We start from the raw sequence: 27329 nt of genomic DNA on the forward strand, positions 1-27329 counted from the left end.
TGGGTGGTAGGTAGACTATAGTTAGAAGAAATGGCAGAAGTAGGTTCTCCCTTAGGGTCTATGACTTATCCAACCTCTGTGGTTGGCTAGTTTTATAGTATCCAGGCAAGAATTCCCAGCTATTGAGTAGGAGGTGACGTAAGTGCCACTGTGGGACTCAGGCACACCTGCTGGGCCCGTCACTGTCATGGTTAGAAAGCTTTACAGCAGAGTAGTAGTTCCTGGTTATTGTTCTGCCTGTACTTTGCACAATACCTTCTGATACCATGAAGGCCAGACAGACCTTGTATTATTATTTTTTTTTTAATGAAAAAGAACATTTATTTAGACATGGCACATAAAACTACAAAATGTGTACAAATCCATTGCACTACTTATTTTGATAGTAGATATGATATAATTTTAGCCTATATTAACTGTACAAAGCTATAGGTTTCATCATGACATTTCCACAAGTGTGTGTATTTTTTTTATCACATTCCACCCCACTTTACTCTCTTTTGTTCCTCTTTTCCTTTTCCCCTTCCTATGTATCTTCCTGGGTATTCTCCTTCCCCTACTTGCTTAGGTGTCCAGCAGATCTCATTTGCTTTACTGTTCCAGCACCCTAAATCTCACACCTCACAGAAAACATGGGATATTTGTCTTTTGTGAGGATGGTTTTATTTCACTTAAAATTATGGTCCTCTGTTTCATTCCTTTTTTTTTTTCAAAATGAGATGATTTCATCCTTTTTTATAGCATAATAATAACTCTGTTGCGTATATTTATCACATTTACCATTTATTCATTAATGTGTACCTAGGCTGACCCCTTAGTTTGGCTACCGAGAACAGCCAAATAGTTAGGGTTAGGGTAACTATTAGGATGAGGGTTAGGGTTAGTACAGAGATTCACATGGATGTGCAGGTATGTCCACAGTAAAATGAAGTTCATTCTTTATAGTGGGTAACGGCACAGCACAGGTGGGTCTTATGGCACGTCTAGTCTTAATTGCTGAGCATCCTCCGCATTTATTTGCATAGGAGCTGTACTCACTAGTCTCTCTGTGCCTGTGTACAGGGCTTCCTTTCCCCCAGCCCTCACATCCTCACTTGTGTCTGTTTGTAGTTTTCCCCTCTACTTCCCCCTCCAACCCTCATCAGAGATTCCTCTTCTTGCGCTAGATGATAATCAACGAGGAAATCCACAACTGAGCAACACGCAGCAGAGAGTGCGATACTTTGCAGTGCTTGGCCCTAGACAGGATGTCTTCATCAGAGTCTCCCCCATAAGACTTGGGCATCTATGCAGAAGAGGTAGGAGAGAGACCCTAAGAGCCAGAGGTACTGGGTGACACCAGGGAAACAGCATCTTCCAGTCACAATGGGACTGAGACACATATGTCCTCACAGGGACTGTCGCAAGAACCCACACAGACTAGGACACAGCATGCACAGGTTCAAAGCAGGCCATCCCGGCACTGATAAGATGGACTGGCCACAGCGTCTCACACCTAGCCAAGAAACTATGAAATTGATACCCACTGCGAAAGAGAAAATAAGGTTTCCCCCAATGGGGTGTCACTAGGCCCATCAACCACACTCCAAGGCAGGCCTCACGCCCAAGAGTAGTTGGGTAACACAAGATGGGTTCCATGTTCTTCCTGTTTTCGTATCTTTGTCTTATTGGTTTTCTTTTCAAAGTCAGGGGTTTTTGTTTGTTTGGTTGGTTTGGTTTGGTTTTCATTTGGGGATGTACAGGGAGAAAGAACATGATGTTGGGTGCATAGGGACGGATTAAGACCTGGAAGGACTTGGGAAGGGCGTATAATATGATCAAAATAGGAAGCAAACATTACATTCCGCACATACATAAGTAAAAATTCATGGAATACACAGGCGCAGACACAGGCGTGGGCGAGCAGTTACACAAGTGCCAAGGATCTGGCGGTTGTTAGTTTACTGAGTCCCCACAGCTGTCCTGTCCTGAGAGTGTCTTTCCATGCCAGCGTTATCTGCTGAGCATCAAGTTTATTTTGATTTGCAATATTAGAAGGCCGCAATTACTTGATAATTCCCTATAATTAAAGTCAGTCTGAGAATGTGGTCCCTGTGTCGTATTCCCAAGCTGACTCAAAGCCATGTCAGCAAATATTTGTGGTCCAGTATTGTTTTCTCAACATCTAGCCCGGTGTCTAGAACATGGTGACTGACATATAATTGTTGACTAAAATGAAGCACTTATTACTGCCCCTACCGGTGTTCTCTACTTGGAAGCCTGTGTTTCGCCTGATCTTTATCCTTAGACATTTTACCAGGATCTCTGGCTGAGGATAACAACATTCTGACCTAGTAAACTGATGGACACAGAACACAAAAATCCCCAATGGAAATGCTCCCGAACTGAATTCAAGAGCATAGCAAAATTATTGCTGGCCATGATCAAGTTGACATGACTCCAGGGATGCAGAGATGGTTTAGCTTGTGCCAAAAATAAATGGAATTCTATTCATAAATGGCCTGGCAGGCATATGCAGAAAACAATTTTGACAAAAATCCAAGGTCCTTTTGTGACAAGTACCCTGATGAGACCAGGAATAGAAGGAACATGACAAAGGCTGCATCTGATGACCCTGTGGCTGGTACTGTTTTAAGTGGAGTAAGGCTGCATTTATTTTCACTAATACCAGGAGCAAGACAAGACTGTCCACCTTTTCTGCTCTCACTCAGTGCAGTGCTTAAAAATCTTAAACAGAAGGCGAGTGAAGGAAGTCGATTGACAGAACTAGGGAAGAGTATCTTTATTTATAAATGATATGAGTCTATACCTTAAGAGACCCTAAAGACTGAAGCAGAAGACTCTTAGTACCAATAAGCATGCAGCAAAAAAAGTAATATCCAAAACCAGTAGCCTTCCTACATGCCAGTAACAAACATGCTGTGACAGAAAAGAGGGCCTGGGGCATCTCATTCACAATTGTCTCAAAAAAGTGTACTTTGGGAAAGAATAAACCTATCAAAAGAAAGAAACTCCTTTACGAATACGACTCGGAGACAATTGTTTACAGAATATGTTATAGGAAGGTAGAAAAAAACTGTAGAAAAATAAGAGGGGCTGACTAGAGGGGTAAGAAAGGGTTTGCCAGTAATATGTTCAATGCATGGGGTGTATTTGTATGAAAATGCCCCCATGTGATCTAGTACATATACAATAAACATGTACAGGCGAAAGAAATCTTAAGTTTGTAAAACATGGCCGACAAGATGACTCAGCAGGAAACACTCTTTTTACGAAGCTGAACAACTTGGCTTCAGTCCCAGGACCCATGTAAAAAGCTGGTGCACATCTGCGCTCCCAGGACTCCTACACTGAGGCAGGAGGAGAGATCAGGAGAATCTTCAGGAAGTTTTTGGGTGAGCTAGCCTGGAATATGCAGAGTGTAGAAGCAAGAGACCCTGTCTTAACAAGGTAGGAGGAGAAAACCGACTCCTGAAAGTTGTCCTCGGACCTGCACACACATGCCATGGCACCGTCCCCCAAAACATACAGAGAGAGAGAGAGAGAGAGAGAGAGAGAGAGAGGGAGGGAGGGAGGGAGGGAGGGAGGGAGAGAGAGAGAGAGAGAGAGAGCCACAGACCAATAATAAATCAAAATCGTTTTAAAGATTTATTTTTATTGATGTGAATGTGTTTCACCTGCATGTATTTATATGCATGTGTGTGCAGTACCTGTAGAGGCCAGAAGGGGGCACCAGAACCCTGAACTAGAGTTACAGGCTCTGTGACCAGGTTCCTGGGCAAAAGCAGCAAGGGCTCTGATATGAGAAATTTCTCTCTAGCTCCCAAACAACTGCTACTCTATTCTACTCAGAAGCCATCTCTTCTTATCCAAGACATTGCGAGGAGCAACCCTCATACCATCATCCTTCTGCCCTTGGGCTGGGGCTGCTCCAGGGAACACACCAATTTCGAGTCCTAAAGTCACAGTTGCAGAAATTCCAAGCTGGGTAACTTTTGTGACCCCACATTATCTTAATTTCTCAGTTCTTCTGAACAGAGTGAAAGGCAAAAACCACATCTCCGAATAAAGATAGCAACTGAAAATGGGGATTGCTACGAGTCACAGCAAGGCAGGTGTGTGGGGAAGTGCTTGTGCCCCAGCAGCTTTGCCCAGGGCCGCTTGACATTTGTGTTAGTCACACTTTCTTGCAGCTGTGATGGCAACGCCTGGCGCCTGACATAAACAACATCAAAGTGTAAAGAGCTATTCTCATTCAGTCTGGGTGTTCTGTGCATGGTAGTAAGCTGGCGGTTTCTGGACCAGTGGTAAGAGAGACATGCTGGAAGACAGCTGTGACCTCATGGAAGCCATTACACAGAGAGAAAAAAGACACAGAGGGGGTTTGGGCACAATGGCATTCAAAGACGTGCCCACAACATCCTACATTCCCCTAACCCAGCCTCTCCTTCTACAGTCCTACCACCTTCCAATAAGCTACTCAGATTTTGGAGGCATCAGGGGAAGAGCGCTCAATATCTGCTTCCTAAGAGCAGCACTTCTGAACACAACCTAGACTAAAAACCAAACCTGCAACACATAAACGGAGGTGTGTGTGTGTGTGTGTGTGTGTGTGTGTGTGTGTGTGTTTGCGTGCATTGTATTGTGTTTCAACACAAACCATAGCAACACTCAATACCCCACACTGTTCTTGAGGCAAGTCAAAGACAGCGCTGTAGCCTCTCTGGCTGTGGAATCTGCGTTGCCCCACCCACCACCACCACCTAGGAAAGAATCAAAATGCCGGGACGTAATGTCCCAGAGGCAACCTTCAACCAACGCAAGATGGGAGGAGCCATGCATGGGCAATGCTGGATCATGACGTCTCCTGGCTCCCAAAGCCTTGCAGGGAGACTGAGTCCGGCTCTCGGGGTGGGGGCCTGCTCACACCACACCCTGTGTCGGCACCCTTTTCTTTTCATTCCTGCTTGCCCGTGGCCAGTGTTTTCTGGGGATCTTTGCCTGGGTCCTCTTCTCAGCCTGTTTTGGAGGGCGCCCATGCTAAGACAGAAGGGGTTATTTCAGCAATCACGATAATTTAGGAAGTACAACCTTCTAAGGTCACTAGGGAAAGGGGTTAAAGGAAGAAACGGAGGCTTCTGAGGAAAGAAGTACTTTAGAATGGAAAACCCTCTGTGCTGATGTTCTAGGAAGTCACCAGGAGAGAGAGAGAGAGAGAGAGAGAGAGAGAGAGAGAGAGAGAGAGAGAGAGAGAGAGAGAGAGGAGGAAATGGAGAGGCAGGAACCATGGCAAAGCTGAGGGCAGACAGCGCTGACTAGGAAACCAGCCTTACATTTCCTTCCGCCTTCCTCTGAAAGCACAGGGTCACCTGCAAACATGCAACAAGAAATTAAATGAGAGGAGGGGAATTGGGTAGCAAAAGAAAAAGAGAGAGTCCAAGGGTGGAGCGCAGAGTTAGTGAGCCTGCCTAGCATGTAGGTGGTGGTGGTGGTGGTGGCAGCGTCAATACCTGGCATCATTTATAAATAGATAACAATGTTTAAAACGTGAAAGAAAAAGTGGATACAGAGTCAGCTAACTATCAACTACCATGTACTACCCTTCCTACCACTCGTGTTTATCTCCACGGTTTCTTGAAAGTCAGGTCTAAGGCCCAGGGAATCTGTGGCCCTAGAACAAGACAGGAAGTGGTAATGTTGAACAGAACCGGTGAATAAAGCAGGAGAGATGATTTGGAGCAGGAAAGGGTAAGAAAGGTGCACGCGGACTTGTTCGGTGGCGTCAGGAAATGGCGGGCCATGGCTACAATGGGCTAACAAACCCCAGCATCAGAAACAAGGCTGGGAGAGACCACTGGCTAAGACGGATCAAAACGGTCTTTCGCCCAGGTCCCAGAATCTCAGAGGTTCTTGTGGAGACTGCAGTCCGGGAAGCAGAGCTGAAGGCACGGGAGCCAGTGCTGCTAATTAATCTGGCAAAGGAAATTTCAAGGCAGCCTATAGTTACTTTGTAGCAGGAAAATTACTACCTGCTTTTTAAAGCCAGGTTGATAAGAGTTTGAGAATAAAATGCGGGGTGGAAAGATTTGAAAAGTCTTGCTGCTTGGTTAAAAAAAAAAAAGTCCCTTTTATAAAGCTGCTACCGAGGAAGTAACATTGCTGATGAAGAGATAACTACCGGGAGAATGAAGCCAAGCGTCCTGTACCTGGACAAGATGCCTTGAGGGCAGCTCACACACCACATGGCAGCATCTGCTGTAGGCTGAGGGTAGAAGGGAGCGCCGCTGAGGCACCCCGGCCACAGAGGGAAGTCGTTTCCCCAGGACCCCCGGGATCACCGTGACTAGCAGTGGGGACACTCAGAGCCACTGCAGTCACGGCCCCCAGAGACCGTGTTCGCGCCCAGGGAAGACCCTGGCATTGCCCATGTGATGCTGCGTTGGAGGGAAAGAGAAAGTAGGAGCGTCATGGCCATGAGAAAGGAAGGGAAGAAGGCTTTCACCAGGAGGCAGAAGGGGGGGGGGGTAAAAGAAGGAATTGGGAGTGGAAAAGACTGAAATGTGTGATATGCACGTATGAAGCCGCCAAAGAACAAAACGGATACATATGTTTTATGGTGTAGCTGCTGTGGTCAGTTTTGTAATAGGGAAGGGTAGGGGGATGGGTTCCGCAGTTAAGAGCCACCTGGTTGATCTTGCAGAGGGCCCGAGTTGGCTTCCGGGCACCCACTTGGTGGCTCACAACTATCTATTCCGGTTCCCAGGGAAAATGATGCCCTCTTCTGGCCCTTGCAGGCATGAAGCACGCACGGCGTGCACATACATACGCAAATGCAAAAACCCTTGTACATACACAGAATAGAGGAGGAAGAGGAAGAGCATGAGGGGAAAGAATTGTTATAACATGGTCATAAAGGTTTCCAGTCAGATTTCAAAGGAAAGCCTGGGAGGCCAGGCGCTGCAAGGAGTGTCAGCATCCCTGCAGAGATCTCCTGAGTGGTGCCTGAAGCTGAGGGAGCGATGCTATAAATGTCATAGACTCTAAGAAACTGGAGATACCAAGAACCTTAAACGACTGTCCTGGAAAAGCTGCAGGCAGTGAGCACAGCCACCCCAGGGGACAGGGTATGTGGACTACAGCCAGCAAAGACATTGGAGTGAGGCTGCCCAAGGCCTGTGGAGCTCATGTCACACCACAGCACGCACTCTGCATGCTAGGCATGGACTACAGGATTTAATGACTGCTGCCCTACTGGGTTTTTTTTTTAACCTTATTTTTTCCTTACTTTTCCTGTCTATACCCCCTTCTGCCCCTTTAGAATGCAGATGTTTCTTCTAAACCATTTGAATTTTAGAAGTATATAGCTTTTTTTTTAATGTTTTATTTTTGGTCATTTACACATTTTTGGTTTTTTAATTATGTTTTTTCTCATCAAAAGGCAAACTAACGAGCTTCTTCATGGCATTTTCACACACACGCACACACACACACACACACACACACACACACACATGTCATTATGCTTTGATCACAGGCATTCCCCCACCCCCCACCCCCCACCCCCACTGCCCTGTTGTGTGCCCCTTCCTGCCTCCATCTGGTCCTATGTCATTCCCCAGTAAGCTCCCGCTTCCGCTTTCCTGGATTGTGCTTCCGTATTCTGCAACCCTCTCCATTTCACTTCTCTTAAGCTCACTTCCTTTTCTCCCGGACCCCCTCTCTAGTTTCACATCTGACAGAGACACCATTTCTGCGAGCGCGTGTGTTTTTATACAAGCTCAGAACTACAAGTTTGCCTTCATTTTCAGAGGAGATTCTGAACTTTTGAGCAGTGTTAAATTTGCTTTGACGATGAGGACTTATTTTTTTAAGTGTGTGTGTGTGTGTGTGTGTGTGTGTGTGTGTGTGTGTGTGTGTGAAAGTTGTAAGACAACATGCAGGAATCACTTCTTACCTTCGACCACGTGGGTCCTGGGGATCAAACTCAGGTGGCCCCCTTCACTCATGTGACCTCTTTCCCCACACTGTGGTAGATGCCTGTAATCCCTTGGAAGACTGAAGCAGGGGGATTGCAGTAAGTTCACACACCAAATCTCAGGCCAGCTAGCCACGTATAGTGATACCCTCTCTCCGAAGACTTCTGAAGACAAACCAAATGCATTTTGCTTTATATGAGATGGCCAGGAGACTCAGGGGGCCGGGAACAAACTATTTATGGCTCACTTCTAAGATGTGCCCTCAAAGGCTCCTGGTGTGTTAAAGGTTTGGTCCCAGCTGATAGATTTGACCCCTGGGAGTTGACTGAAGCCTGCATCCTGTAAGGCCATGGATGGATGAATCCACGAGTGATTTCATAATGTGGCAGCATCCCTGACAGGCTGGACAAGCTTGAGGAAACAGGTCACTGGGAGCACGTCCTGGAAATTTACACCTTTCCTTTATTGCTTTCTTGCCTCTCTTTCCTTCCTGGAATCTATCAGATGAGCAACTGTCTTAGCTGAGAGTTTTATTGCTGTGATAAAACACCGTGACCAGTCCAGTCAGGTATTGGAATACACCTTAAACCCCAGCACCCAGCAGGCACATCTCTGAGATGGAGGCCAGCCTGGTCTACAGAGTGAGTTCTAGGACATCCAGGGCTACACAGTGAAACCCTGTAGTACGCTGGTGAGGAAAATGTTTACTTAGCTTACATATCCTGGATCATGGCACATTGAGGAAAGCTAAGGAAGAAACTCAAATGGGCAGGAGGAGCCTGGAGGCAGGGACTGATGCAGAGGCCACAGAGGGATGCTGCTTCCCATGGATTGCTCAGTCTCCTTTCTTATAGGACCCAGGACCACCAGCCCAGGGATGGCATCACCAACAGTAAGCTGGTCCCTCCCACATCAATCATCAATCAAGAGAATGCACTGCAGGCTGATCTCCTGGGATCGTTTTCTCAACTGGTGTTCTCTCTTTCAAAGGACTCAAGCTTGGGCCATAGCCAGCAGAGCAACTTAGGGTTTTTTTTTTTGGTACCACCTTAAAATAGCTCAGAAGCAATGGAGCCTGCTGGCCATGGACCACCACTTCTCAGACTGAGCCAAACTGAGCCTTCCTCCACTTAAGTTGTTTCTATGAGTGATGGAAAGCTATGCAGACTGATATCCAGAATATATAGGTTGTCAAAAGCCCTCAATAGCAACAGACCGAGTAACCACTTTTAAAAGGAAAGATGAACTTGAAAATAAAAAAATAAAATAAAATAAATGTGGCCAACGGGTATGTGACAAAAATGTTTATCAATGAAATATGAATCCAAACTTCCAGCTCACGCTTCTGTGACCCATTTCCTCAAGCTCACGTGGAGGTACCACCTCACCTCTGCAAGGATGGCTGTGCTGAAGGAGAGTAAAGAAAGCAAATGCTGGAGAGGGTCTGAAGAGAAGAGAGGCCCATGCACACGCTAAGTGGGAATATACGTTGGCCACTGTGGGGAACTATATGGATCGTTCTCAAAAAATTTAAAGTAAAGCTATCATGTGACTCAGCAACCCAGAGAGGGAGGAATATCTGAGGAAAATGAAGTCATTAGGCCTCACTGGGCAGAAGAGACGCACGCTCATGGTTAGTGCAGCGCTAGTGGCAACTGCACAAGCCAGAAACAACTTAAGTGTTCACCAGCTGGTGACAAAGAAGAAGCAGTACTTATGCAGCACTAGCCTGCCATAAAACAGATGAAATCCTGTTACTTGTGACAACCAAAGGTGATTTCAAGAGAAATAAGCCAGAAAGACAATTGTCATGTCATCCACAGTCTTGTATAATTAACCAAAGTCTTGTATCTACTCATCATAGCTGACATTAGACTGAGAACGGGAGTCTGTGTGGGGAGATACAGGGCCTGGGGAACGGTTGGTAAATGGGTAGAGTTGCAGGAGGACAGAACTTTGTTATGGATTGGGGAGATGGTTTGGTGGATACAGGCATGTGCCACCAAGCCTGACAGTCTGAGTTACCATTCCCAGACCGAACCCACGTGGTCAGAGGAGGGAGTCATGGGTAGTCCTCTGACACCCACACACCCACACAGATGCATAGTAAGTTAAAACATAATAAAAGGTAAAGTTTTGTAGTGCTTTTAAACAGTAGGATATTACAGATCACAGCAACGGGCTCTATACATCAAAGAGTGAGAAGATAGGACATTGATTTTGTCGTAAAGAAGTTATTAATGTCTCAGGGGATGGGCCTGCTTAACCTGATTTAAACATTATGCAGTATAGACGTGTATTAAAACATCACCGTGCACCTCATCAGTGTATGTAGTGGAAGTTTAGTAGAACCACTGTATCTCGGTAGATATCAGAAGAGTTGTTTTCTAGAACTACACTGGACCTTGAAGAAATCATATAGAAAACAGTGAATGTTTTCTGTTATCTATAGAGTTGTTTTTCTGAAGGAGTTTTACAACCTTTGTATCACTTTGGTTACGAAATGGTCCTGGCATCCCTGGAATGTTTTGCGTTATTGAGCACTGCAAAACAGTACACAATAAGGACTAAAGTTGTCGGGGTGTGATGTTTTCCTTCAGGAAACAGATTAGATGGAGGGGGGGGAGCTTTCAAATGAGGAACACATTTTATCAAAACAAAACAAAAAGCCCAACTTTTTCATAACAATCAATAAATGTGCTTTTGGACAGCTATTTGACATTTAGTTAAAGTTATTTTTATGAAACTGTGTTAGTCTCTCTTACACGGATACTACACATAATTGAGACTCTTTTATATTTGTTTAATAATAAGCTTTATGACACAATAACTGAGCAGTTATTACTCTATTCTTAAGTCTCTAAAATAATCTGGTTTCCTCCCAGAGATACTTACTTTGTATCTTTCCTGCTCCAGTTCCTCCCCTGATGTCACCTGGACCTCTTCTGTGTCTCAGTCCCCTACTTCCTCCTCCAACCCCTCCTCCCCTGGCTGGCAGGAAGTCCAGCCATATTCTCTCCCCTGCTCAACAACTGGTTGTACGTTTCTTTATTGGCATATCAGGGAACAATTGGAGAACAGTTTTATATGTGAGAATAAGATAATGATAGATACAAGGTATCAGATATTATGTTATATGAGGTTTATTAAATGAGCATGGGGAGAGAAGGAAAGGGAGAGGGGTACCCGAGAGAGAGAGAGAGAGAGAGAGAGAGAGAGAGAGAGAGAGAGAGAGACAGACAGACAGACAGACAGACAGACAGACAGACAGAGACAGAGAGACAGAGAGAGACAGAGACAGAGACAGAGACAGGAAGAAAAAGAAGAAGGGAGTAGAGAAAGGAAGAGGAAGAGGATGAAGAAGAGAGGGAGCTCATGGGGGTCTGTTCTTTTATATGGCCTTGGGCAGGGCCATGCCCCTGTGGCAGCTAAGCAATGACATCATAGGCAGGCCGACTGAAGCAGAATGCTAATATTCCTACCTTTTCCTATAATTAACAAATGAGGAACGTTGGATTGTTTTTATATAATGTAAGTTAAAGTATATAAATGTAGGTAAGGGAGAAAAGAGATAGGAAAAAAAGCAATAGCAACAAATGTCCAAATTATATGGTGAAAAGGAAGGAAAAGTTCTGCCCTGAAAGTTTACCGTGGAGGGCAGGCTATGTCAGCCATGTCCTGCAGCAGACAGGGACCGAGGAGTGCTGGGAGATCCTGGAGCTGTTTGTCCCGGGCCTGGAGCACACCGTTTCAACCTTTGACAAATGGATAACAGCTGAAGTAATCATCTTAACTACTTCCTGCTGACAGTAGGGTGGCGATAGGGGGTTTAAAAGGCTGAAATGTTGGCCAGGTTCCGGAAAACAAGGCTGTTGCATTTGCTGTCCAGGGTCTGAGAACATCTGCAGCTGGGAGGAACAATGCAGGTCCGGCTGGCACAATCTGTGAGGTTGGACGGGAGCACTTGTGGGTAGCTGCTTTGACAATGTCCCAAGATGTAGGAAGTCTGGCAGGATATTGGAACATACATGTGGGCAGAAGACAAAGTTAGGAGGTTAGGGAGAAAATTCACTTTAAGTGTACATTTGAAACTCTTGGGAGAGCAGACAAAAAGGTTTGAACATGAGGGACTTCCTTCCATTTACCTGATTGTTGGAAATAATTAAACGGCTTTAGTTTTGGAGCTGCCCAGCTTTGCTTACAGAGGCGTGTAAGCTTAGAAGCCCTTAATGTGGGCATAGGGATTTGAAATTCTCAGAAGGCGTCCCAGAGGAGCCTGGAGAAATGGCAAATGGACTATTATTCATAGGCGGCAGCGGCAGCAGCAGCGGTAGCACGAGCAGCAGTTTTACCCAGTGAAAATAAGTCCTAGTTGTAGGTTAGCAAGAAGAAACAGCCGGTCATGCAGACCGGAGTTGTCAGCTGGTGTTGGGTGCAGAAAGGTGGGTAGTTAGAGAGAGGGGAGTCCCAAGCAGAATCCTATCCAGCAGTGTTTATACAGCATCGAGACAGGAGATTCTCAAAACGAGGACTGCAACCTTGTTTAGAGAATATGGGGGTGAGGTACATAAATCAGTATTTGAGTTACCCAACAACCTTATGACAACAGCTGTATCTCCTTCCAGAGAGGCCTTAATTCATCCTTGAGTGACGCTCTCTTTCTTTGGTCGTCCTGCATGATAATTGACTAATAAAGAACATTAGAGGAATCCACACAAGCCCTGGAATCATCCTGCAGATACTTTCTAAAACTTTTAAGTAATGAACAACATAGATACCATCTTGGATTTATGCAGTTCAGAATCCAGCGATTAACGTATTACACACACACACACGTCTACTCATAAACTGACAAGAACTAGACAGCATTCAAGTGGGACACGGATTTTGGTTGCGAGAAGTAATGTTGGTACAGTGACCTCACCGGCAAGCTGATGACAGGCACACCTAGAGCACTGCAGTGGTGCAAGGTGGTGATTAACACCCAGGAACATTCCAGGCATCCCTGAAAGCCTGGTACACATGTTCTACGAGAGACACCTGTCGTTTTCTTCCACCCAGTATCCTTGTCCCCAGCAACTGCTCTCTCGCCTCTGAGGAACTTGCCTCTAGTGGTTTAGACAGATGTTTGAGAGAGACCTGACCGCAGAACTGGGCTGGTTCAGGGATAAACATTTGGTGGCCCGCTGTACAAACGGGGGCACATTCTTTTTACAGCGTCAGAAGACACAGACTTTTTGTGCTGTGGATATCGACCTAAGAGTGTGTGACACATAGCTGTGTATGGTCATCTACGTTAGCAAATCTTCTTCTCCTACCATGATGGAATCAAATAGAAGACACGCCAGGGTCAGCTATGACCGAAGAAAGCTAAGATTAATTTATTTGGTGCTACTCTCCACTCTTTCTGGCCTCTGTCACAACCTCCTTTTTAAAAGGCCGTAGAGAATAAGGTTTTGTCTCAAATGAAATAATCTTACAGCATTGCCAAAGGCCTTGCACCCTCTACTGAACACAAAAGCACACACACAAATAAACCAAAAGAAAAAAAAGAAAAGAAAAAAACCTGGCTAAGAGTGGTCTAGGGGAAGAGGCCAAACAAAACAATAACTTGTTCTCAACTTGTAGCAGCCCGGGAAAGCTACCCGCGCTAGTCAGGCTGGCCAGCTTTACTAGCAGGAACCCACAGTTAAGCTCACAACAGGGATTAAAAGACTGGGCTGAGCTCCACTGTCTTGGCTAACAGACAAGAAAGGGAACTTGTGGCCGAAAAGGGACACTCCAAAAAGAATTTCAATGAAGTACAACTTGAGCAAAAACAATAAGTTACCCAGATTTCTTGGATCCTGGACAGAGGACTTTGGCATGTGGAGCGAATGTCATCAGCGAAGAACACAGCCTCCCTTGGTAGCTATGGAAGCCCACTGGCCACATGGTCCGCTTGGGCTGGCTTCCTACTAAACTCTATTTGGTGACTGCCAACCCACTGTCTTCTCTTCGCTGTTTTTAACCTCCCATCCTAACATCATGGTGAATCTTCTTTACTAAGATACCATCAGAGTTTGGCTTTGGGAGCGTTTTTTTCCCTTTGGGAATGCAGAAGCAACACTGATGGCAAGAATGTAAAATAGCTCAACCCTTCAGAGAATTGTTTGGCAGCCTCTCATAGCAATAAATATACCCTCTGACCCAGCCGCTCTCATCCTAGGTATTTACTCAAGAGCAACTGAAATGCGTGTTCACACAGATGTTCACTTAAGAATGTTCACAGCATCTTTATTCAGAATAACCCCAAACTGGAAACAGCCTAAACAAATATCCATGGGAGAATAAATCAACAAATTGTCATTGACATTGCTACCTGTGAATTAAAAAAAAACAAATTACCTCTAAATACAATAATATCAATAAGTCTCCATTATGCCAAGTTTTGAGAAAAAAAAAACTAGACTTGTGATACAAAAACCATACAGTGCAATTCTGAGCTGGTGAAAATGGTCTCTATCAGTTTTGGTTGGTGGTTTATGAATGCATAAAGTTATCAATATCTATATAACTGAACACTATGCCCTTTTATGATTATAATTATACTCAACTAAAAGAAGAAATATTCCCTTGTGAAATATGATTGACATGACCTTTGCATAATCTCACACTTTAGGTATTGAAAATATACATCCTGCCACGCCTTGGAATGTCTTATGAGTTAAGGCCCAGAAGAATTCAACATGAACAGATGCAAATTAGAAAAAAAAAAAAAAAAAAGAGCCACACTGAGGAGACATGAGCTAACTTCTGGGGCCCTGGGATATGCTACAAGGTCTGTTTCTGCCCACAACAGGTATGTCTGATACTGTGGCCCAGAAAGGGGTAAGCAGCCAATTCCAGCAGGTCTGGTTCTGGATCCTGTAGGGTAGGAAGATAAACACCTGTGTAGTCATCCTGAAACTGGCCTTGGCGGGACCACTTTAGGCCCGCTTCTTTCCTTGTTTCTCACTGTACTCTTACTTGTATCATACAACTCAGTTCTTTATTTTCCACATCAAGGGTTACTTATCACACCGGCACCATAGTGGAAAAGTTAGCAAAGATGAAAACCACCAAGGTCTGCATAATCAATAAGAAAGTAGCCCTGATTCTTGCTGTTACATCTTTTTAAATATATATTATTTTTATTTTTATTAATTTATTCATATTACATCTCAATGGTTATCCCATCCCTTGTATCCTCCCATTCCTCCCTCCCTCCCATTTTCCCCCTACTCCCCTCCCCTATGACTGTGACTGAGGGGACTTCCTCCCCCTGTATATGCTCATAGGGTATCAAGTCTCTTCTTGGTAGCCTGCTTTCCTTCCTCTTATCGAACACTTGAGGAATGTTCTTCTTTTACTTAAGGCTTGAGCACCCTTTATTCTGGGCAGCCTGTCTTCCGAAGAGGAAAGGCTGTAAGAAGAGTGTGCTACATCTGCCAAACTTGCCAATCCATTTTGTCATCTTGGGGCAGAGTGAGCTGTGGGGAGAAGAGACGGGCTGTTGTGCTAACAGAAGGGAAGCGTGAGGCTGGGGAATGGCTCTGTCTGCCAAGGGCTTGAACTTGTGCTCGTCTTGTTCAAGTCATCAGAGTTGCTGTGTGTTCACACGTACATCTGCCCTAGTGCGTCTGAGAACCATTGTTTTCTTGAAGTCACCCACCACCTCTGGCTCTCACAAATTCATCCCTGACCCTTGAGGGGAGGGGTGTGACACAGATGTCCTTTTATGCTCTGAATGTTGATCCGTGTTAATCCCCACTTCCTGCAATGCAAAGCATTATGCAGTTTTCATCCAAACTATATATGTACATCTACATACAGACGTTTGAAGTATATGTAATTTTAGGTAGATAGACAACATGACTGTTCCAGCATCCTTACTGCTGTCTCACCCTCGTGCATCCTTCTTCTGAATTAAGCCTTTCCCCTTCCCTCATTAAAGCCTCCTCACTCACTTTCCCCACTCAGTCCTTCAGACCACTGGTCCCTGCTTTTCCCCTCACCATGGCTCCCTGTCTCCCATGGCCTGCTTTCACTTTCCTCACATCTCACATCTGAAGATTTGGAGCTAGGACCCACAGATGAGTGAGAATATGCGACATCTGTCTTTCTGGATTTGGGTTACCTTACTCAATATGAGCTTTTCTGGTTCCTGCAAATTTTCACAATTTCATTTTTCTTTTCAGCTGACCAGTATTCCCTAGTGTGTACATACAGTCTTTCCTTTATCCATTTATAAACTGAAGCGCACTTAAGTTGGCCACTTCCTGGCTATTGTGAATAGTGGCCATAAACGTGGCTGAGCAAGTGTCTGTAAAGTAGAATGTTGAATCCTTTGGGGCTGTGCCGTGGAGTAGTATAACTGGGCCATATAAAACACTGTTTTTAAAAGAAGAAGTAGGACTTATGGCTGTGGTATAGCTCATTGATAAAGCTATTGCCTAGCACCCAGAATGCCCTCAGCTCTACCCCCAGGACCTGCTAAGAGGGAGAGAAAAAAGGAAAGAAGAAAGGAAAAAAAAAAAAGAAAAGGAAGGGAGGAAGGAAGGAAAGTGAGGAAGGAAGGGAGGGAGGGATGGAGAGGAAGGGAGAGACAAGAGAACAAAGAATACATGACTAACTCTACCAAAACCAGCTTACTCAGGGCTAGAGAGATGGCTCAGTGGTTAAGGGCACCACCTGCTCTTCCAGAGGTCCTGAGTTCAATTCCCAGCAACCACATGGTGGCTCATGACCATCTATGGTGTTATCTGATGCCCTCTTCTGTAGATAAAACACTCATATACAATAAAAATAAATAATTTTTCCTTTATCCCAGCAATGTGCCCTCTTTGGTCAATAGTCCCTTACAGCAACCATATTTTCTAACATCAAAACTCACTTTGCCCATTTTTAAACTACACACACACACACACACACACACACACACACACACACACACACACACGATAGATACAGTCATGTGAAACTGGACAACAGGTTCTGTCCATCACGTGCTCGGTTGTGAGAGCTACCTCCATGCTGTGAATCCCTACTGAGTGGCCATATTCACCATTCTGGTGGACAGCTTTGAGCAGTCTCCAGGTGACAGATTCTGTGATTGGTGGTGTCACTAACATCAGTGTCCTTTGGTGAACAAACAGCAATTTCTGTTCCTCACAAACCTAGGGATAGCATGGCTGAGTTCATGGAAGGAAACAGATATTGCAACTGAGTAACTATTGTCAAGGAACTTTCCATGGGGTTTGTATCCGTTTCTCCATCAAGCCAAGTTTCTCTGTCTAGCCACTCTGTTGAGACTGAAGTTTGTCTTTTATTTTGATTGCAGAACCAACAGATGGCTTTTCTTTCCTTTCACACAGTGATTGTGATGCAAGTTCCACTTTCTTCCCTTTACTTGCAACTCACAAGACATTCTAGAGAGTTCTCTTTTGTCTTCTCCAGCTCCATTTCTCTTTGTTTTACCCCCCAGTGGTTGTGTTTCGTCATTTGTAAACATTTGTACTAAGGACACATAGCTCAGGGCATCTTCCTGGGGGACCTGGTACATCTGCAGGCCTGGTCAGAGCTCTCAAACGTGTGGGTCACCCGGCAAACATTCTCCAGTTCCGTGTTTGAATGTCACTCTTCTCTAGTCTCACTTTCATATCTGTGCTGGAACATTATTTTGACATTTTTCTTCCAGGTCCTAAAACCTGGTAGAACTTGAGGATGACACAAGCCAATAGAAGCCAAGAGAACACAGTGGCAATCCCACAGCTACATGTATAAAAGAATGAGTTCCAAGCAGGCGAAACACCGTCAAAGCTCACACTGTTACACTGTTACAGAAGGCCACAGGAAGGATGGAGGTACAACACGTGCTGGCCCGAAGCACACTCTGCACTTGGAAGGATTTGAAGTCACAAACCAGAAGGGCCCCAAAGGCTGTCAGTTTTTCACCTGCCAATTATTTATAGATACTTGCGCTTTTACCTGTTCTTTGTGTCCATATTTATCCCTATGATTTTGAATCTTTAGCATCTCCCGTCTCAATTTTGAAGGGCATTAAAGACTGGAAATAAGACCGAGAAGAAAAAGAAAAGAAAAATGCTCATGAGAAGGCATAGCATAGAGTGAAGATGGCAAGATGGGAGGATGAGCTGACGAAGACTCAAGATCCCTCCTACCTACAACCTTTTCATAAATGAGAGGGTGAATGATGGGCGATGAGGAGGAGGAAGAGGAGGGAGGGGAGGGTGAAGAGAAAGAAGAAAGGGAGAGAAAACCATCACCAAATAAGCAGCTACCGGTCCAGTGAGCAAGTGAACAGTTCACACTGTGGACTCCACAACAGAAAATGCCACCTCACTGATGACAAGGTCAGTGGAACTGCAGTCTTTTACTTGAAGCCTTGAGCTTCCATATTCTGCTTATTTATTTTGCAATACACTCATTTGTATTTCTAGAAAACAAATGAGTGTGAGGCAATATTCAGGTCTGAGGCTCTGTAGTCTAGTGCAAGGTCGGACAGTTTTGCTGGCAGAACTGCACTTCTAAGCAAACATTTGTCAATCATTCAAAAAGCTTTTCTATACTAAATTCCCTGATACAAGCTAGTCCTAGCTTGACTTGTCACCAGGACCTGACAAGTCAGGTATAGATACAGAAGAAGCCAACAGGTCAGATGCCCATGGCTCATTTACATTAACACCAGGTGTCACAGGCCCCAAGATGGTGTATAAACGTCAGAATTATTTTTTAATGCACCATCTCCCTGCAGGAGACCAGCTGTTACTGCAGACCTCAGCACAACTCCTCCTTCATGCTTCCCTTGGACTCCTCACTTCTAATGATGATTTTTTAAAATTTATTTATTTTTATTTTATGTGCATTGTTTGTCTGTGGGTGCCAGGTTTTGAAGTTATAGACAGTTGTGAGCTGCCATGTGGGTGCTGGGAATTGAACCTGGGTCCTCCGGAAGAACAATCAGAAAGTATTCCCAACCGCTGAGCCATCTCTCCAGTCCCTAATGATGATTTTTTTTTCCCGGCTCCTCATGTGCACATCTCCTCCTGTGCCTCCCTTTCCTCCCCCTTGACAAAGGGCAGTGAAGTCGCAGGTGAATCTGGGAAGAGTAGGGGTGACTATGATTAAGAAATATGCCATATGCATGTATGAGATTCTCAAAGAATTAATAAAAAAAGTTATATTTAAAACAGGTGCCAGGTGTGGTGGCACATGCCTTTAATCCCAGTACGCAGGAAAGCAGAGGCAGGCATATCTCTGTGAGTTCGAGGCCAGCCTGGCTTACAAAGTGAGTCCAGGCCAGCCAATGCTACACAGAGAAACGCAGTCTTGAAAGAAACAACAACAGCAAAAAGTAATGCCATATTATAGAATTGAGATTATTATATAATTAAATTATAAATATTAATTCTAGTGATAAAATAGTAATATTTTGCATTATATATTATAGCATAATACATTAATGCATAATGTATAAATATAATCACTACATGACATTTTATATATAATCACTAATCTATATAAATATTGTTTACTATAGGTTCCATTATCATATTTATGTCATATGCCATATAATATTACCTATAATTTATAGGGTGTTCCCTTCATGGTATGAGCTGACACATATCCTTTCATTTTACTCCTCCCTGCCACGCTCTCAGCTCCTTAGGCCCACTGTTTCATACATGAATAGAACATTACCATACACAGAGAGCAGCCAGGGTTCTAAGGTGTGTCTCTGGCTCTCTTTCATCGTGGGCCCTTTCTCTCCTCAGCTTTTCTTTTCATCTATGAGCAACACTTGACTTTATTTTCTCCCGGGATTTCTGTCACCACTGAGTGACCCACTCTTTCTCGGCTTCCATCTTTGCTTAGATTTCTCCTGATGGAGGCCCACGCCAGCCCTTTACAGTTCCCTCTCTTCGTTACCCCTGGGTGTCAGGACCACCAGTTTCTACCTGAACCTCTTCCCCAAGTACCAGTTAGCCCAACAGAGCGCCATCTCTCGTGTGGCCCATAGCTTCACACCCGAGCCGGTGTGGGTGGGAAGATTTAGCAGTGGCTGGGTATGGTGGCGTACCTACTTGGGAAGCTGAGGTGGCAGGACATTTGGGTCCAAGAAATCAAAACTAGCTCGGGTGGCACGGCAGGAGGCCATCCCACAAAGGAAAGAATAAATTTAAAATTGGGAAAGGAAGAAAAGAAAGAAAAAAAAACAAAAAACCAGGGCACCTGGCATCTACGTTATCATTTTTATCATGTAGCCCAGGCGGGCCTTGAACTCCCAATTCTCTTGCATCCATCTCTCCAATGCTGAGATACCAGCACAACTAAGTGTCTTACGTTGTCCCTTTAATTCCTCATGCGTGTTTGTGCATGGGTATTTATTTTCTCTCAAAAACTTAATTAGGCTTTCTTCATGAACACAGCTACCATTCTCAATGTCTTTACAGTGTTAGGATGTAAACCATTGAAATGAGTGTAGTTTCATTTAATGACAGACACTAAGGTCAACAAAGGCTGAAATTCCTAGAGGCCATAACAATGCTGGGATGCGGCCTTTGGTCAATCTTACAAAGCCGGGGACAGCAAGAGTTGTACAATACCCAGCAGTCTCTTTGCCATTCTATTCCTCAGACTGAGATTCAATTCCATGCAAGCCAAGGCTTTTCTTTAATAAACTCAAAGTAATGTGCTAAAAGACAGGGATGCACTCTAAACAGAGTCACTCTTATTTCCCAGAACACTGACAGCTCGTAGGAAGACACACATAAGGATGAAACAAAACTGTAAGATGGAATAAACATCTGTGGACGTTATAAGGAACGCAGATGAGGGGGCATTGGGCTTGGTGAGCCTGCATCTGAGGTCCTCTGGATGAGTCACACTGAGGTTGCACCCAGGGGGAAGAGGAAGGTTCTAAGCATCAGCAGGGTCCTAAGATGTTGACAAGGCTCGCTTCAAGCTGACAGGAGCTGTAGAGCCTGTTTCTTGTTCGCACTCTGCCCATTCCAGTTCTTTCTTCCTGAGGCCACTCTGGCTCTGGGCACACCCAGAGGATCTTCAGACTTTAGGAACTGGTTGTGATACGGTGGAGCCAGCATTTCTGCTGAGTAACAACATGAAGTCAATCTGTTGCTTGCCAAGAGCCGGGAGGCCTGGGTGGTTTCCTCATTTTGAAGAAGCAGAAACATGTTAAATCCAGCCTTCCCAAGAAAACCTGAGGTCTGTTTAGAAATACAGAAAGCTGTCCTGATGCACTGACGCACTGATCCAACTGAGGGATGGACAACATCTACTTCAACTACTCAGTGTCGCCTAATCAGGTGGACTAGCTCTGCAGTGCCACTTTTCCACCTGGTTTTTTTTTTTCCATTACAGACTAACACGTCACTTTCATGAAGATCATCCCCTGCATTGTAGATCAGAGGGTGTGCTCAGTCAGCCCTGGGCCAGAGGTGTCTGGGGGAGGGGAAAGGGTGGTGTGTGGAAGAGGTTTAGACAGGAAATGACTCAGCTCCAAAGAATTTGGACATGTGAATGAATTAACAGCCTAGGCACAGATATGAGCTTTAGGAGTTCAGTGAGGAGCAGGGCTGGCTGCCAGCTCCCGTGGGTGATGCCCTGTCTGAGGAACAGCGCCAAGGCTCCAAGTAGATCACTTCTACACCCGTTGCACCAGTGTATGCATTTTCTGCCAGTTCAGCTCTTATTCACAACCCTGATGCGTTTTTTTTGCACAGTCACCTCAGCTTGACCCTTTGTTCTAGAGGAAAAGGTACCAAATAGTAAAGCCTACAATTGAAATAAGACAGAGAGCTCTCAGGGTAAGCAGGAATAACTGAGAAATTCTTCATTCTTAACTTTTGTGTAACAATACCAGTATAAATTTAATATAATCATAAAAATATCCCTGGTGGAAAATTAAAAAACAAAAATATGCAACAGAAAAAAATTTAAATCTACCACCGATACAATGTTAAATATATTTCTTTATATACTTTGTCCTCTGAACATGAGAAAGTAAAATGTTGGGATCATATTGCATATGATTTATTTATATCTATTTTATTAAGTCATTTCCCATGTAAATTAAGTCTTGTGTAAAACCATTTTAATGGATATATAGTATTTTATTTTACAAATATATATTTGTATATCATATGACAATTTATTTAACCTTTTCCCATCTTGGGGCACTTAGATTGTTCTTTAGCTTTTAAAAATTTTAAGTAATACTATGATAAACATCTTGACACAAGTAAAATTATTTCCTTAAAACTCATGTCAATAAATGGGATGTGGAGGCTGGAGAGATGGCTTATTGGCTAAGAATACTGATTAATCTTCCTGAAGACCCAGGTGTGACTCCCAGCACCCACATGGCAGCTCACAACGACCTGTGATTCCAGTTCTGTGGAATCCAATACCCTCTATTGGCCTCTATGGGCACTAGGCATGCACATGGTATGCAGACATACATGGTGGCAAAGCACTCATTCGTGTACGATGATAATAACAAAAGTAACAAATTGGACTATAAGGCAGTGTCCTAGCTAACCTTTTTAAGGCTGTGGACAGATAAACTAAGACAAAGAACTGAGCACCAGCCAGTCATACTGACTCCCTGCTGGGGTGAGTCAGAGAGTCTACAGCGCTCCCTGATGTAAAATGGTTATTAATATGAATATAAATGTATGAAATCAGTATGACAGTAGTTTATTCTTAGCCAGATAGTTACCTAAATAACAACACAGAGAAACAATGGTTTATTTAATTAGCCTTGAGCACAGTACTGAGCAATTATTACTCCACCCTAAACCTCCAAGCTAACCTAGATTCCTCTCAGCCAAAATCCCCATCATATTTGCATTTTTTTTTTTTTATCCTTGCCTGAATCCAGTTCTCTTCTCCTGATGCTTCCTGGACCTCTCCTAGTGGCTCAATCTTCCACTTCCTCTCTCTTTCTCCTCCCCTTACCGGAACGGGATGTCCCACCGTATTTCCTCTATCACTCAGGATTGGCTGGCCAGGTTTTATTAGCAAAACAGAGAACAACTGGTAGACACACAGGGGATGCTGGGAGAATGGACTCTGGGAACTATAGAAGAGAGCACCAGGCCTCTGGTACGGCATAGGAGAATCACTCTTACCTTGGACAACCACTTTGCAAAGCCTTACAGTGGGGCTCTCACTAGACCGCCTCACCTCTCACTTCACTGGGATACCTGCAGGAACTCAGGAGAGACCTTCCACACACTCACTCCGTGTCTGACCTCCTGCCTGCCTCCTGAGCGCGCGCACACACACACACGCACGCACGCACGCACGCACGCACGCACGCGCTCGCGCTGTTTTCTTTTCTTTCCATACCATGCATAATTTGGCGACGACTTGTTTATATTTCCAGCTTAGGTATATTCCCTATCTCCTATATCTTGACTTGATATCTGTTAGGCCACAAACCTGGGGCAAATGGCTAATCGAAGTGCTCATTAGCACATAAAGTGGATGCTGGCCATCAGGTTCACTCAGCATCCCTCAGTCTCTTCCTCTTAGAGTATGGCTGCCATGCCACGCCCCCTACCCTAAACTTCTTCAGCCCAAGGGATGGGCTGCCCTTCCCCCAGCTGCCCTTCCTTAATATACCTCAGCCATTTTTACCTATTCCACTCTCTTGGCCAGGCAGCCCCTCTTGCCTGTGGCTCCTCTCCCTCCCTTCCCTGACGTCCTCACATGGCCTGACCCTGGGGCATGTCCACTCTGGACTCTCCCAGATGTTTTTGCCTCTGGCTATGTCCCCCTTTTATCTGCATTAAACCTTCTCCTCCGTCATACCTAGGCGCAGTCCTTTCCTTCTTCTTTCTTTTTTTTTTTTTTTTTCATTCAATATTCAACGCGCCTGGTATTTGATCAGTGTGCCTATCGTCAGATGCTGTGTCTGTCTCAGCTCTGTTCTTCCTACATCTTTTGCACATACTTTTAATCAGAATAATGTCCCTTTGCTTTCTCATGCCTAAAACTTAGAGTTCTCCCTGACTCTTCTGTACCACATCGAATCCGCCAGCAAATATTCACAGCATGTCTCCTTAGGTTGTTACTAGTCTCCTTGCTTTACAACCAGTTGCACAACACCCTAATTAGAGTGTTCCCATTAAAATCCAAGTCAGATCATGTCACTTCTCTGTCCCATCCCACAAAGGTTTCCACGGGGCTTACAGTGACACAGAGTTCCTAAAATGGCTACAAAGTCTGTCCCTGCCCGCTTTTCTACCCATCCCCTTGGTTATCTCTGCTCTGGCCAGGCTGGCCTTCTTGGTGTTCCGTGACCATGCCGGGCTCTTTCCTGTACTTCCCTGGAGCTCTGTGTATTCTGCCTCCACAGCTCTGCATGGATCTCCTCCAGGTCTTAACTGGCTTATCTTCCTATGAGCTGTTCCTGACACAGTGCTATCTGCTCTGATGCTCTACCTCCCTTTCTGCCTCAGCTTTTCTCTGTCATGTTTAGCAATCTCCAACAGACTGCGCTCTGGGTTTACTTTATCTTTCCCCCTGTTGGCAGATCACATTTGTGTTTGGTGCCTGAGACTGAGCAGAGGACCCACAGCACGAGGCACCTGTCCCAGCACTGAAGCGAACCCCTCAAGCTCCAGGAAGGGCTTTTTATCTGCTCTGCTTATTGCTGGATGCTCAACATCTGGACAGGGCCTGGGACAGGTGTAGCAAAAATACTGGCTGAACAAAAGATAACAAGTTCTGGAGAGGAAGGGGGGGGGGGCGGGGCCTCTTGTTCTTCGTAGAAATGTACATTACTACAGCCACTACAAAAGTAAAATCAATATGAAAGTTTCCCGAAAGACCAAAAATAGAACTGCTACCTGACCCAGCAATCCGAGGCCTGGGTGTGTAGGCAATGGACATGGAAGCTGAAAAATCATCCTGACTTCGTGTTTTTCAGCACTTACTCATGATAGCCGAGAAATGAGGACAACCTAAATATACATAACAGATGTTACTCAGTCGTAAATGATGAAGCTTGTCATTGCAACAGCATGAATGGAGCTAAGGAACATTATATTAAGTGGAATAAGCCAGGTTCAGAAAGACAACCATTGTAAAATCTTTTTTTTTTTTTTTTTTTTTTTTTGGTTTTTCAAGACAGGGTTTCTCTGTGTAGCCCTGGCTGTCCTGGGCTTGCTTTGTAGATCAGGCTGGCCTCGAACTCATAGCGATCCACCTGCCTCTGCCTCCTGAGTGCTGGAGTTAAAGGTTTGTGCCACCATGCCCGGCCCATTGTATAATCTTAAATGTGGAACTAAAAATATACTGATTTCATAGATATAGAGAAAGGAACAGGGGGAGGTGGAGAGATGCCTCAGTGGTTAAGAGCTTTTTCTGCTCTTGCGAAGGACGTGGGCTCAGTTGCCAGCACCCACATAGCTCAAAAATTGTCTATATCTCCAGTTCCAGGTGATCTGACACCCTCTTCTGCCATCCACAAGCACATATATCCATGCAGAGAAAGCATTCATATACATAAAATTAACAATGCCCTCGATATTTTAGCAAAACAAGAAAATAAGGAACAATAGAGATCATAAATGAAACTGAGATAGAAGCTAAAAGAACAATTCAACGGATCAGTGAAATAAAATATTGGTTCTTTAAAAAGATAAACAAGATTACCTTGTCCTTAGCCAAACTAACCAAAAGAAAGAAAGAGAAAACCCAATCTAATAAGATTAAATATGCCGGGCGTGGTGGCGCACACCTTTAGTCCCAGCACTTAGGAGGCAGAGGCAGGTGGATTGCTGTGAGTTCAAGGCCAGCCTGGTCTACAAAGTGAGTCCAGGACAGCCAAGGCTACACAGAGAGACCCTGTCTCGAAAACCAAAAATAAAAATAATAATAATAAATAAATAAATAAATAAAAATAACATTAAATATGACATAAAAGGAATATTGCCACAGACGCCTCTGAAATCCATTAGGGAGTATTTTTTGAAATAATGTTGCAATGAGGTTGCAATGAGGTAGAAATCTTGGACTAAGTGAATATATTTCTAGAAACATATGACCAATTGAATCAAAGAAATGTTTTAAATCTCTAAATAGATCACTTTTAAGCAATGAAATTGAAGAGCCAAAAATAATGGGTTACAAAAATAAAAACTCTTAAGACCAGAGAGATTTAATGCTCAGTTCTGCCAGGCCTTTGAAGAATTAAGCTAAAGGTTCCTCAAATTATACTGTGAAGTAGAACAGAAAAAAATACTTTCAGTTCATTTTACAAAGCCAGTATCATCCTGATACCAAAACTGGGAAGGACACAGCAACAAGCTATCGATCAATTTTCTTGATGAACAAAGATGCAAAAATATGCAATAAAATACTTGCAAACTGACTTCAACAATACATTCAAAGAGATCATGCACCAGCTGCCGTTGGGTCACCTCTGCGCCAGCAGTCTTGTGACTTTCATATGTTCTTTGCTTTCTATGTTTTCATGAGCTGCCTGCATCATACAAGCATCCTTGTGTCTCAGGTCTGAGGGCAATAGCTGCACAGCAGTGTACAGATCCAGCGTATAGATCATACAGAAATTCTGGGGTTTGGTGTTTTAAGGAATCTCCGTAACAATTTCAAGGTGAGCGCACTAATTTGCTTTCCCATCAACACTATATAGGGGCTCCTTTCTCTCCAACCCTCATTATTATTCATGATTTTTAATTTCTGGATTGTCACTACTTTGACTGGGATAAGAAAAAGGGCTGGAGAGATGGCTCAGAGGTTAAGAGCACTGTCTGTTCTTCCAAAGGTCCTGAGTTCAATTCCCAGCATTATAGTGGTTCACAACCATCTATAATGAGATCTGGTGCCTTCTTCAGACATGCAGTTACACATGTGAGCAGAATACTGTATAAATAATAAATATATAAATCTTAAAAAAAGAAAAGATCTCAAGGTTCTTTTGATTTGTGTTTCTGGGATGACTAAGGAGTCCACATATTTCCTATGTACTTAACAGCTGTTGTGTGCTCAGTTCACTGCCCAGTCATTGGTTGGTTCACTAAGATGGCTCCCTCTCCTTCTCCCCTCTCCCCACCCTTAATCGCTTCTCTGGTTTTCGACTGGTGCCAAGTTATGGAATCAGCCTAATTTTTTTTACAAATGGATGGATGGATGGATCTAAAAAACATAGCATATCTATACCTTGTTCATACCTCCACTGTGTTCTCTCTCTCTCTCTCTCTCTCTCTCTCTCTCTCTCTCTCTCTCTCTCCCCGTGTGTGTGTGTCTGTGAGAGAGAGA

General features: G+C 44.2%; 1 long non-coding RNA gene across 2 annotated transcripts; it reads left to right on the forward strand.

Moving 5' to 3' along the window:
- The first annotated feature begins 986 nt into the window (after positions 1-986).
- LOC311584487 lies at positions 987-26920 on the forward strand. 2 transcript variants are annotated; one of them, XR_014774908.1, is made up of 4 exons: positions 987-1298; positions 14638-14817; positions 18053-18203; positions 26563-26920. It is a non-coding gene; the product is annotated as an uncharacterized lncRNA (long non-coding RNA). The 2 variants fall into 2 exon arrangements; XR_014774909.1 differs by lacking the exon at positions 26563-26920 and adding an exon at positions 24580-25121.
- The last annotated feature ends 409 nt before the right edge of the window (positions 26921-27329 follow it).

The sequence above is a fragment of the Acomys minous genome (genome assembly GCF_964271855.1).
Source record: "Acomys minous genome assembly, chromosome: 15".
NCBI lineage: Eukaryota > Metazoa > Chordata > Mammalia > Rodentia > Muridae > Acomys > Acomys minous.